The following is a 13,949-nucleotide window of genomic DNA, read 5'->3' on the forward strand; positions in this document are numbered from 1 at the left end:
CATTAGGGAAAAGATCCAGCATCAAGAGTGACAGTGACCTGAGGCAACTTTGGAACAATATTCTAGACAGACAGATTACTGAGTTAAACTCAAGATTTCAAGAAGACACATATGGGATCATGCAAGCGTCTACTTTTCCAAAGAATCCCAAACCTGCGGCCTTAAAGAGCAGCTGAAGACCATATGCGATCATTATGCAATATCAATTGAGGATGCTGAATTCACTGTTTTTATTCAGCAGTTGAGTCACAAAATGAACATGGGAAAGAGTGACTTTTCCTCCATAATGAGTGTACTTGATAGCTGCCCTGATGATATTTTCCCTAATATAAACTCTCTGTTAAGAATCACTGTCACACTTCCAATGACATCATGCAGTGCAGAGAGACTTTTCTCAACAACTAGGATTTTTTTTAAATAGTCTTCGCACATCAATGACAAGCGCCCGGCTGATCCACTTCAGTTTGCTGTCTTTTGAGTGTGAACTGATGGATACATTGGATTATGATGAAATCATCACTATAGTCAACGCAAAGCCTCACCGTCTGCACCTTGTGATGTAGGTCACGCCTTATGATACGTCTACTAAAGGTACCTTTTATAGTACTACTGCCTGTCGTGGTATACATGGTAGCATCAAATATAGGCATATTTGCCCATCGAGATTAAAGTGTGCCTGAAGATCAGTTTTATGTTGTTGGCAACTGTCTTATTTTATTATGCTGGGATAAGTCATTATTTGTATATGTAACAAGTTTGCTCCAAGTACTATGCACTAGTATAAAATGATTGGATTACGAAATAATATACGGTGTACATCGCAAAATAAATGTAATAAACAAGTAGGAAAAAAATGCCTATTCAAATTTATCTAGACCTATCCCCCCAAAGAATTCTGGCTATGCCCCTGCATCAAACATGTGTTTGACACCATTTCACTTATTCTGCTCCAGCCATTACCATAAGCCCATTCTGCCCAATTAAGGTGCCACGGACTTTCTGTGCTTGGGTCTCATGTGTCCGTTTCAGATGGTTAAGCATTGCAACTCAACTAACATTATTGTAGGCCTACCTCAATTCCACGTCGCAAAGTTTACATTTCCTTCTCATTAAACTTTGTTGCTGTTGCTTGCCTTTCCTCTGCTATTTTTCCAAAGGATAACGACGTAGTGGTGGTGAGTTGACTAAAATAATTGATTCCTCAACTTTGCACGTCGACTCATATTTCTGAGCGTAAAGATTAGTTTCCGCTAGGAATCGACACCTAAGATTCAGTATTTTTGGAACGGAGGAGACTGTTCTCTGAAGTACGGCAGCTAATCAAACACTTGTATCTTTCATAAGAGAGAGAAAGAGAGGCACAGTATAGGCCCCCAGCTAGACAGTCAGACCTGTGTACTAGGCCTTCGATTGGCAATCAAAAGCTGTATCTTGCAATGTAATGCTTAATCTCACAATTTCTTAGCTTGCAATGTATCGCAACTGCAGTAGAGTAGGACTTAGCATTAATGTGCTAACTAACCTTCAAACGAGCTTCAATGCCATACAACACTCCTTCCGTGGCCTCCAACTGCTCTTAAAACGCTAGTAAAACCAAATGCATGCTTTTCAACCGTTCGCTGCCCGCACCCGCCCGCCCGACTAGCATCACCACCTTGGAGGGTTCTGACCTAGAATATGTGGACGACTACAAATAACTAGGTGTCTGGCTAGACTGTAAACTCTCCTTCCAGACTCATATTAAACATCTCCAATCCAAAATCAAATCTAGAATTGGCTTTCTATTTCACAACAAAGCCTCCTTCACTCACACCGCCAAACTTACCCTAGTAAAACGGACTATCCTACCGATCCTTGACTTCGGCGATGTCATCTACAAAATAGCTTCCAACACTCTACTCGGCAAACTGGATGCAGTCTATCACAGCTCCATCTGTTTTGTTACCAAATCACCTTATACCTCCCACCACTACGACCTGTATGCTCTAGTCGGCTGGCCCTCGCTACATATTCGTCGCCAGACCCACTGGCTCCAGGTCATCTGTAAGTCTATGCTAGGTAAAGCTCTGCCTTATCTCAGTTCACGATAACACGCACACGTAGCACAAGTTCCAGCAGGTATAGCTCACTGATCATCCCCAAAGCCAACACCTCATTTGGCCGCCTTTCCTTCCAGTTCTCTGCTGCCAGTGACTGGAACTAATTGCAAAAATCACGGAAGTTAGAGACTTATTTCCCTCACCAACTATCTGAGCAGCAAACCGATCGCTGCAGCTGTACATAGTCCATCTGTAAATAGCCCACCCAATCTACCTACCTCATCCCCATATTGTTTTTTATTTGATTTAATTTTCTGCTCTTTTGCACACCAGCATCTCTACTTGCACATCATCATCTGCTCACTTATCACTACAGTGTTAATCTGCTAAATTGTAACTATTCGCTCCTATGGCCTATTTATTGCCTACCTCCTCATGCCTTTGCACACACACTGTATATAGACTTTCTTTTTTCTACTGTCATTGACTTGTTTGTGTTATTAGCTTGATTATTGTTTACTCCATGTGTAACTCTGTGTTGTTGTCTGTGTCACACTGCTTTGCTTTATCTTGGCCAGGTCGCAGTTGCAAATGAGAACTTGTTCTCAACTAGCCTACCTAAGAAAAATGAATAGGCAAGGATATTCTACACACAACATACACTTGCATCATTAGCAAAGAGAAAGAGCAGGGGTGTAATCATTCATCTAAAATGAGTTTCTATTGGCCAAATTCAGGAAGGTCCCATTTGCACCCATTTAAGAAATGTTTTGTAACATAATCAGCATAATGAATACGCACCAGGCGAGCCAGCGCGACGGAGAGAGAGGCAGGCTGGGTGTGCATGTGTCTTGGTAATCTGTCTTGCATGCTTCGCAAAATTCACCAAAGTTAGCCTTTTCCGCTCTGGTTTTATTTAAATAACACAACTTTTCCCAGGCCTTTATAGCCTATTGTCTAGTTGGGCTATAACACGGACAATAATGTTTGTGATAACTGCACTGTGATTTTAATTTTGTGGAGGGGACATTTCAGTCTAGGATTTTCATAACGTTAAGGATCCAAATTTCATCTAAATGTTAACACCCCGCACTACAACAGTGCAATTGAGCATTAAAAATGATTGTTGAGATTACAGACACATTATGCAATAGAGACAATAGCCCCAATCTAAGGTTTAATGGTTTCCTGTGTTAACAGCATCAAAGAATAAGCATAAATGTCAGATGTCCTTAGTTCGCACAATATTTGCAATCACATTGTATCCGTTCTCTTTAGGTTTCCCATATGCATTCCAGAGGTACTCCATTTCAATAGTCAACAGCATTTTGTTAAGTCAATAACATCCCTGGGATGAAAGGTGAACACAGGAACGCAGCATGAGCGTAACTGTAGCCTGTGGTGTAGGCAGAAAGGTCACTGAAGCATAGTGGTGTCAGCTTTCACATCCATACAGGGAACCCCACATACAGCAATCAGACAAATACATCATGCCAGAGGAAACCAAACAAAAAAGAATATCTAACTACCCCATTAAGTCACTCTAATGCATGCTGCGTCACTGGGTAATATCTGTCATCTGATCTGACAGAGTTCCTAAGAGAGAGGAACGTGGGTGTTGGTTTAAAGAATACTATAGCTGGCAGACTACAAGCACAGACACAAAACAAATCTGACCCGAGAAGACCTCAGAATGGCCCCAAAAAACAGCACAGAACCAAACAGATGCTACCAAGGACAAGAACAACAGGAAAACAAAGACAGAAACCCAGAGCGAGAAAAACATTTCAACAAGCTACCTCATATTACACACCTCTGAGACAGACACCAAAATGAAAATCAGAACCATTCAAAAACAGGAGGAGAGAAGAGACAGGAGTGGAAGGAAAAGGGAGAGAGTGTGGAGAAGAACACTTCAAGCCAAACATGCTCAGTCCTGTTCCATGGGCTTACCCCTGTGTTCTGTATTCACAGAAGATCCACAGGAGTCAGCAGCTCTTCTGTGCAGTAGTGGCGGTGGTGAGGATGAGGGGTGGGGGGTCTGGGGTGCGCATGACTAGGACACAAACAGGAAGGGGAGGAGGCTGCAGTGGGGGGCTTGTTGTCTCTCAACCAATCCTATCCAGTGGACTCAGTTTACACCCCATCCCTCCCTGATCCACTCGACCCATGAGCTGCGGAGAGAGGAAGGAGGGGAGCGAGAGAGCGGGAGGGAGGAGTGGATACCCCCCTTGCGCTGGGCCTCTTTGTGAGGACAACCGGTCAGAGAGGGAGAGCTCAGACCAGAGTCCTTTACAAAACACAGCCCCTCCCTACTGCTATGCTCTCTCCAAGTCCAGGGATCATACCCTGCACAGGACAAAAGCATGTGAATTCCTGCACTGCAAGCCCCAGGGATACACTTTACACAGCAGCACATCAACACTGCCCATTAAGGCTTAATGAGCACTACGAGCAAATGTTATTGTAGCAGTAAAAACATTAAGGTAGTGGTAGTTAAACTAGTGTAATCGAGTAGCCAAAAGTAAAACAAATCTGAAGTAATCCTTGTTCTCTGGTAACTTTAATTCCATGTTGTATGCACTGTGCAAGGCCTTTACCATTGATCGAGTCACCTATTTAGAAAAAAATTAACACTATGAAAACCTTTTGAAAAAGTCAATGTCCTCTCCAAGAGCGGTTTTGTTAAAACTTAAATAATTCAATGGAGTACTTCAACTTGTCGTTTTCTCTGTCGGTATTGAATGCTAGCACAGGATTAACCAGCCATGTGGCTTCTGTCAACGTGCTTGGAGACTAACAGTGTCAAGGTGTACAGATCAGTCATAGAAAGCCGCCTGGCTTGCCTGTTACAAACATTGGCCACCCCTGGGGATCTCAAAGCCCCTAAGGCCAAGGCCTAATCACAAAACTATAACATCAGCGATTTTTCTAAAGGCCTGAATTATACCTACACTTATTTTGTTCCATTGCAATTACACTCATGTGGAAACCATTAGCCCCCTTTTCAAAGTAATCCACTACTCAGGCTGCAAGGCTACTGGAGTGTAGTGATTTAACAGTTAAATACTTAGGCGTAACCTGCATCTTCAAGGAAAATAGTGAAAGACAGTGAGGCAAAGGGTATTAATTAATAATGGCATGGGTCTCCACTCATTAAAAAAACTGACCATTTTTATCTTGTTGAATGATCTCCCTCGTGTCACTCATAGCTGGGTGGTCCTACGCAATGCACAAGGGGCCTTCCTGCACAGCAAGTTATTTGTTTGCAATGTGTGGTTGGGGGAACACAAATGATACACCTTCAGTTCTGTTTTCAAAGCATGTACACAAAATTTCACAAGCCTTGCCCATATGGGAGCCGTCAAGAGAAAGCTCACCGTCTGTACAGCAACACGTGCACTCACACCACAAGCCAGGGAATTGCTGTAGACCAGCAATAGCCAAGATACTTGGACGTGTTTGTTTATGGTGTTGGAAACATTTCTGCTTGACAGTTTGTACTGCACTTTGAACTAACCAGCTACTAGGGCAGAACTCAGATGAGCTGGGAACACTTGCCTGAATGGGGGCCTATTATGTAGGGCCATATAAAATGCACAATGCGGAGAACGCGGAAGGAATACAAGACATTAAAATCGTATTCAACAATATTCAAAAACATATTGGCACTTAGGGAATCAACTAAATGTAATGAAAATGTATTAATTTGCCCAAGTTTATCATAAGACATGAACAGAATGCATCAGTGATTTGTATCTCCTGCAACTTTCTGAAGAGACATTGACAATTCCCCATTTGGGTATGTGTGGTGCGCGAGTGTACCACTGTGTAACCATTAGCAATGATGCTAATGAAAGTCTTCTGGTAGATGGAAACTCTTTCCCAAAAACCTTCTCAATTAAATGTTAACTACAAAGTAGCCTATGCTTACTTGGCAGAATTATATGATTATTTTCAAACTCCACCATCACATAAAATCTCTTTGATAACAACTCTTGCCTACAGTTTGAGGGTAAACAAAGATCATTGGCAGTGCTAAATCTTCTGGCTCTTTCCCTATCGAAGTGAACCTCTGTTCTGCTCTGGGGAGGTGAGGGGTAAAGGGTTTTATCAGCACTGCCTCGGAAAAGCATGGAGTGCCTCACAATCTGACCACATCAAACAGCCCAACCATGCCAGCAAAGATCTCTGCATGGTAATGGCTTCTGAAACAATACAGTGACTCCCAACGTAATATGGCCATCGGCCACAAAAAGTACCGTAGACAAAGTCTCTTTTCACAGAGGTACGAGATTTAGCCTATGGGATAATGGTGCTAAAAACATCAAATTTATCCATACATCAGACCACAAATAAGGCCAGACTACAACATTTAGGAACAGTCTGCGCTGCAGAGACCGCTGAAAAGAATCCAGACATAAAAATTAACAATATTTTTTAAATAAATTTAACTTTTATTGAAATCAACTAAATGTATTAACTTATTAGAAAATGCATTACATTTTCCCAAGTTAAACGTAAGACATGAATAAAATGCATCATAAGACAAAATGCAAAAGCACAGGAATGCTCGTCTGTGTGTCGTGCGTACGCATGTCTACATGTGTAGCCATTAGCGACAATGCTAACGATAAGCATCTTCTGAATCAGACGGAAAGGCTTTCCCAAAACCTTCTCAATTAAATGTGAACTACAAACTAGCCTATGAATCCAGTGGCCATTTGTTTAGCAAACTCTGCAATCACATGAGGGTTACAGAAACACTGCTAATGAAACAGTCTCTTGCTGGTATACACTTCCATTAAAAGAGTAACTACTCAAACAAAAACATTTGATATTTTTCCCCAGGCCTCAAAAGTAGTCTGTGGTTTAAGCAAGTGTTAAACAAGTGATTGACAGTGAAAACCTGAAGCAACAAAACAGAGAGAACAGAATTTGGGGGGGAAATAAATTATAAATAAATTAAATTAACCACTAAGGTAAAAAAAAAGCTAATAGTCTGGTAAAGTTATGAACACTGCCATGTCACTAGAAATGTGTCTGCAACAGAGAATGTCTCTATAGATTCACATACAGGAGGATGTAACAGTACCCACATAGCTACTTTAGTGAGTAGGGTTACATGCACACAATAATGAGTATTGTGGATAGTCAGATTAAAAAGGCGACACAGCAACCTTTCAATCTAATATTCATTATCTCCAGAATCAAACCAGTGTGTGTGTGAAAATGGCACATTTGTAAGTTGTAGGAAGAAAACAAAAAGTGTGTTAAAAAGTAAGTCATTTTCAAACACAGATTTGCAGTGATATGGGGGGGAAAAATACCCTCTCTCATTGCAGGTTTTGAAAATCATTGTTTTTCTTACTTTTAACACAATTTACATACATTTTTAAAAATCCATCTGTTTAAGATTGGTTGCACATTTTAGGGAATATTCAGAAGTGTAAACTTTCCATGGGATTATATGCAATTAATATTAAGATACCATTTAAATGTAGAGGTTTTAATATCATATGGAGACAGAAACCTTTTACCTTACCATAAGTAGACATAACTGCAAATTATTAAACCATTCCAATAGAAGAAAAAAAACAATTTAGTTACGAAATGAACTTTAATTAAATGAATTGACGCTTCACATGGGAATACTGATAAGGGAATAATGATCCCCAATGATCCATCGCATCTCCCAAAAACATTTTCAACATACATCTGTAAAATGATAGTCCAGAAACTAAAGCTTTGGTTGTGTTCCTCTCAGACTTCCATGTCTTATTCCTGAACCTCCTCAATGTCCACCTCTTGAACTTCAGACTCTGTGGCCTCATGTTTCAAACTAGTTGAGGATGGCTCGTTGTCAGGCTCAAAAAGCCTCAAAATTGCCCGGATGGCCACCAATTTCTCAACCCTAGTATTGGTCAGACTGTTGCTTGCTTTGGTGTGTGTTCCCAAACAAGGACCAGTTGCGCTCTGAGGCGGCTGACATTGGTGGGATTTGGAGGATGATGGAGGCAAAAGAGGAAAGACCCTCAGATAAACAAAGTCCCTGCCACCAGGTGGCTGATGAGATATGTTGGCACGAATCCCATATTGCATCTCCATCCCAAAGCCCTTGCTGGGAAGTGTACTTCATCAGACGCTTTTTGATGTATTTCAGAACTACAGTTTCCTCTGCTTGGAGCAACAGTGAACTGGGCAGGGCAGTACAGATTCCTTCTCTTATATCTGCAAGCAGAGTCTGAACATCAGACAGGATGGCATTGTCTCCCTCAATCTGTGCAATGGCTACTGCTATAGGTTTCAGGAGTTTCAGGCTGCTTAACACTCTCCCAAAATACATCATCCAGGAGGATCCTCTTGATGGTGCTGTCCATATGGGCAGACTGTAATATGGCCATTTCTTGGAGAGACTCCTTCCCCTCAAGGAGACTGTCAAACATGATGACAACACAACCCAACTGGTGTTGCTGGGCAGCTTCAATGTTGTGCTCTTATTTTTCTCACTTTTCTTGGGGAAGTAGATTGCTGCTATAACTTCATGACCCTTCACATACTTAACCATTTCCGTGGCTCTCTTATAGAGTGTATCCATTGTTTTCAGTGCCATGATGTCCTTGAGGATCAGATTCAATGCATGAGCAGCACAGCCAATGGGTGTGATTTGAGGGTAGGACTACTCCACTTTAGACCAAGCAGTCTTCATGTTCACGGCATTGTCTGTCACCAGTACAAATACCTTATGTGGTCCAAGGTCATTGATGACTGCCTTCAGCTCATCTGCAATGTAGAGACTGGTGTGTCTGTTGTCCCTTGTCTGTGCTCTTGTAAAATACTGGTTGAGGGGTGGAGATGAGGTAGTTACTTATTCCTTGCCCATGAATATTCGACCACCCATCAGAGATGATTGCAATACAGTCTGCTTTCTCTATGATTTGCTTGACCTTCACTTGAACTCTTGGTAGATAAAGCATGTCTGGTTGGAGGGGTGTATGCTGGGCGAAAAAAACATTCAGAAATCTCTTCCAACACACATTGCCTGTGAGCATCAGAGGTGAACCAGTTGCATACACGGCTCAAGCAAGACATTCATCAGCATCTCTGACTACATTCCTCCATTGAGTCAAAAAAAAACTTCTGATTCCAGGAGGACCCTGAGCTGTTGCTATCAATAAGATGTCAGATTCATAATTTTCACCTTGAATAGAAGTAGAGGGACTTTTGTCAGAGCTTGTTTGTTGCGTGTGCTGAGGGAACTTTATGCACTTGGCCAGATGATTCTGCATCTTTGTTGCATTCTTCACATATGATTTGGCACAGTATTAGCAAATGTACACAGCTTTTCTCCTTCTATATTAGCTGCAGTCAAATGTCTCCACACATCAGATAGTGCCTGTGGCTTTTTCCTGTAAAGATTTGATGAAATAAAATAAAAACTTAGTAAAAAAATATATATAATTCCATGTACAGATAAATAGTTAAGCAGTTAGATTAAACTCCTTTATAAGATAAATGTTTTAAAATGAAACATGTATGGAAACAGGTGAATTAACACTCAGTTATAGCAGGCTTAACCAAGCTAAAAACCCACATGGTAGCAAAAACTGACTAGCAGAAATTGTTAACAAGTTGTAAATTATTTAAACACACTTTGCTGTAGGCTACTATTTACTAGTTAACAACAAATCATGTGTCATAAAATATATTCACCCCACCCAGTATTGTAATCAAAACTTACCAGAACGCATGTAGTCCTTGGCTCAGACAGTGTAGTAGTGTGTGGGCTCAATAGAATCTCATTAGTGTGCAAGCAGTGTGCATGCAGAGGGTTGCAATTTCATTGAATTGGGGATAGTTTAACCAAAATAAGCCACAATACCTAGATTTCCTTATGTGTATCAGATCCCACAAAAAAAGTTCAGTTACAAGCTAACTTTTTTGACGAATTTAAGCAAAATTCCAGGGCTTAAATTCCCATGGAAAATTTCTAGAGAAATTACAGGTAATTTAGTGGAAAGTTTCAGACAGTTTGCAAACCTAGATAGAGATGTTTTTTTTGCATGGGCTGTGTCTCAATCCACCACATCCGCCAATATCTCCCTTCCGCATCTGCGGTGAAAGGTGGCAGAGCTACAGTGGTGTTTGTCAGACCATACACTTCCCGAAAATTGGTCTTCTCATGAAAACATCTGTAGCATCCAAATGGTTTGGCCTATTATGACCACTATTGAAACCAGAGACTCTCACAAAGGTGTTCTCCGCTTTGATCTAGGATGCCCACAAGCCTCGTTTGAAGGTCCCTGGAACCAGTTTTTAAAAAATGAATGGAAGTATATGGAGATATTTCAGACACTAAACTAAGGGTTGAAATAAAAAATGTAACATTTTAGTTCCCTTATCTTTTTTTGGGACCCATACAGCTACTTTAGTGAGTAATTAGGGTTTGTGGATACTCATTAAAAAGGGCAACTCAGAAACTTTTCAACCTCATATTCATTATCTCCATCCTCATCAAACCAGTGTCTACATAAGAAAAAAATGTCACATTTCTAAGTCGCAGAAGAAGAAAAAATGGAACGTAAAGAAGTTAACTGATATCAAAAGTTTAAACATTTTAAAATCAGTGATGTTCAAACAGATTCACAGTGATTTGGGAAGAAAGAAATACCATCCGTGTGGCTAGAAACAAATGGCAGGCTATGAAAATCATTGTTTTTTTTACATTTAAATCCTACCCTGCATTTTTTTTAGGAACTTTCTGATCTTTTTTTAACCACAGATGATAGAAACGTGCCTTTTTCACATATGTAGACAATTGGTTTGCTGCAGAGATAGTAAATATGAAGTTGCAGAGTTTCCCTTTAATATAATAGTTTAAAAAAACATCTACATGCTTTCAAGAATAACTATTTCCCTAATAATCTTGTTTACATGGACACATTTAAAAGCAGGCTACCTGATGGCACGTAAAAGAAAATCGGCAATCAAAATAAACATTCTACCACATTTTTGCAAAGCCTATTTGATTCAATTTAGGACAGACCTGTCAGAAACTTATGATTTATTTTTTGACTATCTGTTTTGCCATGTACAAATGAGTAATTCAATGTGTTTCTATGGGAAATAGCAGCAAAGGTAAAAGTACATTACCTAAATGTTAAGATTTTTTTAAAGTCAGTGTTCGTATTAGCAAAAAGTTATTAAAAATATGAATTTCAGCAGGACCGCAGATGTACAGGAAAAACAGAATCGTTTTCAGAATTGACATTTTCACAAGGATCGACTGATAGTAACTCAATAAGTAGGTTTACAATTAATAAGTTTACCCAATAAAAATTATATTAAACCGATTATGCAATAGTCATGTAAACACCATACTCTGCTTATCTTATCTTAAAGGTACACTAGGCAGAAAAATCACTGCCATTTCCTAGTTGCTAAAATCCATCCATCCATTTCAGTTTGTGAGAAAACAAATGTAAAGAATCATTGTACCATTTAAATCGCTGTTAAACATCTTTTCAATAACCAAAAATATTGTATTTTTCTGCTTTTTGAAGCTGGTGTACAAAACAGAAACTAAAAGATGCAAAAACAAAAATTAAGAATGGGAAGGTAGAACAGATGTACCTTTTCTTAGACTTGCTTGCAATGAGAATGACAGATCGATAAGTCACATTTCTACATGAATTTGCTCAGGTCCCCAAAAGTTACATATTGCAGCTTTAATCTGCGTAAAGTCAAAATCAAGAGAGCATTCGCAGATTAAAACACCTGGATTTCTAAGCAATCTTTCAAAATGATTACGACACGTAATTACCTTAAAATCGACATACCAGCGGTGCAGTTAATCTGCGCATGTGCTAGCACCAGCCGAGCAAGTCTCCCTCTTAAGCATGAGAACTGTGTTCGGAACTGAATGCATGCATCTTAGAAGTAGCTTACACATTCAAACTTTATATGTACGAATTCCGCATCGAATACGCTTAGCAAAAATAACATGTTCGCTGTGGTGGAACGTTTATTTTGATTGCCAGTTTTCTGCTAGTGCCGAGCAAGTTACTTTTCGGTTTTCAAACAACTAATAACAGTTGCTTTGGGAAGCATCTACTTGAAAATACATGATCTAAGTGATTGATAGTTGGTATTCAGTGATTGATAGTTGATATTCAAAAGTATGCCTCATTTACTTTGAATAACTACAAAATAGTGATTTTGTCAGATAGCATAGGCAGCACTTCTATAGAGATGAGATGACTTGGAATGAAATAGTCAGTGAATAAAACAAATATAATATACACAACTGAAACATTTTAATTAAGTAAAGTAATGTGAATAAATAGTTAATAAGTAATAAGCAGTAATGGGCAGTCACTACCATCATGGGACTTTTATTACCCGTTTTATTCTGTCTTGTTACAGCATTCAACCCACATAATGCATCTGATGTTAGTTTTTTTTATGATCGAACCGAAACCAAAAAGCACCTATCACTCAGCACTATTTTCTGCATTTATCAGATTACCATCAGGTAACCTGATTTCAGATGTGTTCATGTAAAAATGATTATTAGGTTCTTCTTGCAAAGTAAACGTTTTAATCTAACTATTATAATAATCAGACTATACAAAATAATCGCTTTTGTGTGCATGTAACCGCACTGAATGTTGTTGCTAGAAAATCCCGCGACCAGATATCAAAACTCAATTCAGCCTCGATAAGAGAAAGGATTAGAGCGTTCCTCAACTAGCTGCATCACAGTCCCTGCTGTATTGGATGAATTGAGTTTGTGACTAACGTTAGTTAGCTTTTTAGCAAGTTTGCATAATGCTAGTTATGTTCATACCTGATGTGGCATGTCACGTTTCTTTACTTTGCTGGGTAGGGTCTCCGGGACTGTTAAACTTGAAGCCAGGTCGAGAATTTTCCAAATGTTTGGTAGCTGGTGAACGTATTCTTCGTTCAATGGAAACTTTTCTGGTGTTAAACTGAAAGAAATGGCAATGGATCACACAAACTTTACGTAACCGTAACGGGCTAGCTATGACTAAAGACGATAAATCAAAACATTTATTATGCAGAACAAAATAGCTAACGTTAGGAGTATAACTCGCTAACAAGTAATATTGTAGCAAGATAGCTAGGTAGACCTATTAAGTAGCTCGTAAAGTATATAAGAATACTATTCACCAACATTTCCAAATTAAACGCAGTAAAATTACATTAACTAACTACATTGTCAGCATGTTAAAATATTAACAAACTAGCTGGCTAAAATGCCGCGAGCTAGCCGCGCAGTTGCGAAGCGCCAGCAAAGCGTGCAGCGCTGCGCGAGCGAACCATTTTTTTCAGTCTCAAACGCATCAAAACACATATTACTAAAAGTCAGTGGCTCATTATCAAATGTATTTAAAACGTTTGTATGTTATAAGGACCTAATTGTAAGCTTATTAGTAAAACAACTTACATTAATCCATACGGAGGCAAATCTTTAATCTACCCATAAATAGCTACGACCACCACTTCTGCGTTGTCCCGCCCCATAGCTCAGCAGAAAGGCATATCTGTAAGTATATCACCGCAAGCAACCAATCATAACAAACATGTAAGAATAATCTCTCTTTTTATTGGACAGGAGCATGACAGTCTCATCTTTTTGGTCGAATAGAACTCCTCGGAATTTATTGAAGACGATGCCCCCCTGCCATGTAGGGGTGTGTCCTGACGTCATAGAAAACCAGCTAAACGCTAAACAATTCGGCTGTTGTGAAGTTTGGAATTATGTATGTGTATTTGGGGATTTCTCATAATGACTGAAAGGAGAATTGGAGAATGTTGCTGTTTTTCTACAGTGATCTATGATTATATTGCAAGAAAGAGACATTAACAATGTGGATACAAAAATGT

At 39.6% G+C, this 13,949-nt stretch overlaps 1 protein-coding gene across 4 annotated transcripts in view; it reads right to left on the reverse strand.

The window, feature by feature from the left end:
• The window catches only part of LOC110532402 (vitamin D3 receptor A), an 86,046-nt gene extending 72,422 nt beyond the window's left edge, over positions 1-13,624 (reverse strand). For 2 of the 4 annotated variants that reach the window (XM_021616277.3, XM_090184782.1), the window contains exons 1-2: positions 13,510-13,624; positions 12,889-13,030 (exon numbers count right to left, since the gene is read on the reverse strand). The gene's annotated coding sequence lies outside the window, so the exon portion shown is untranslated. Of the gene's footprint in view, positions 1-3,992; positions 4,092-12,888; positions 13,031-13,509 lie in introns of those variants that run through there. The other 2 variants (XM_021616278.3, XM_090184783.1) reach the window with 2 other exon arrangements.
• Positions 13,625-13,949: the final 325 nt, after the last annotated feature.

Source organism: Oncorhynchus mykiss, chromosome 9 (assembly GCF_057628025.1).
Source record: "Oncorhynchus mykiss isolate SJ-2025 chromosome 9, ASM5762802v1, whole genome shotgun sequence".
Lineage (NCBI taxonomy): Eukaryota > Metazoa > Chordata > Actinopteri > Salmoniformes > Salmonidae > Oncorhynchus > Oncorhynchus mykiss.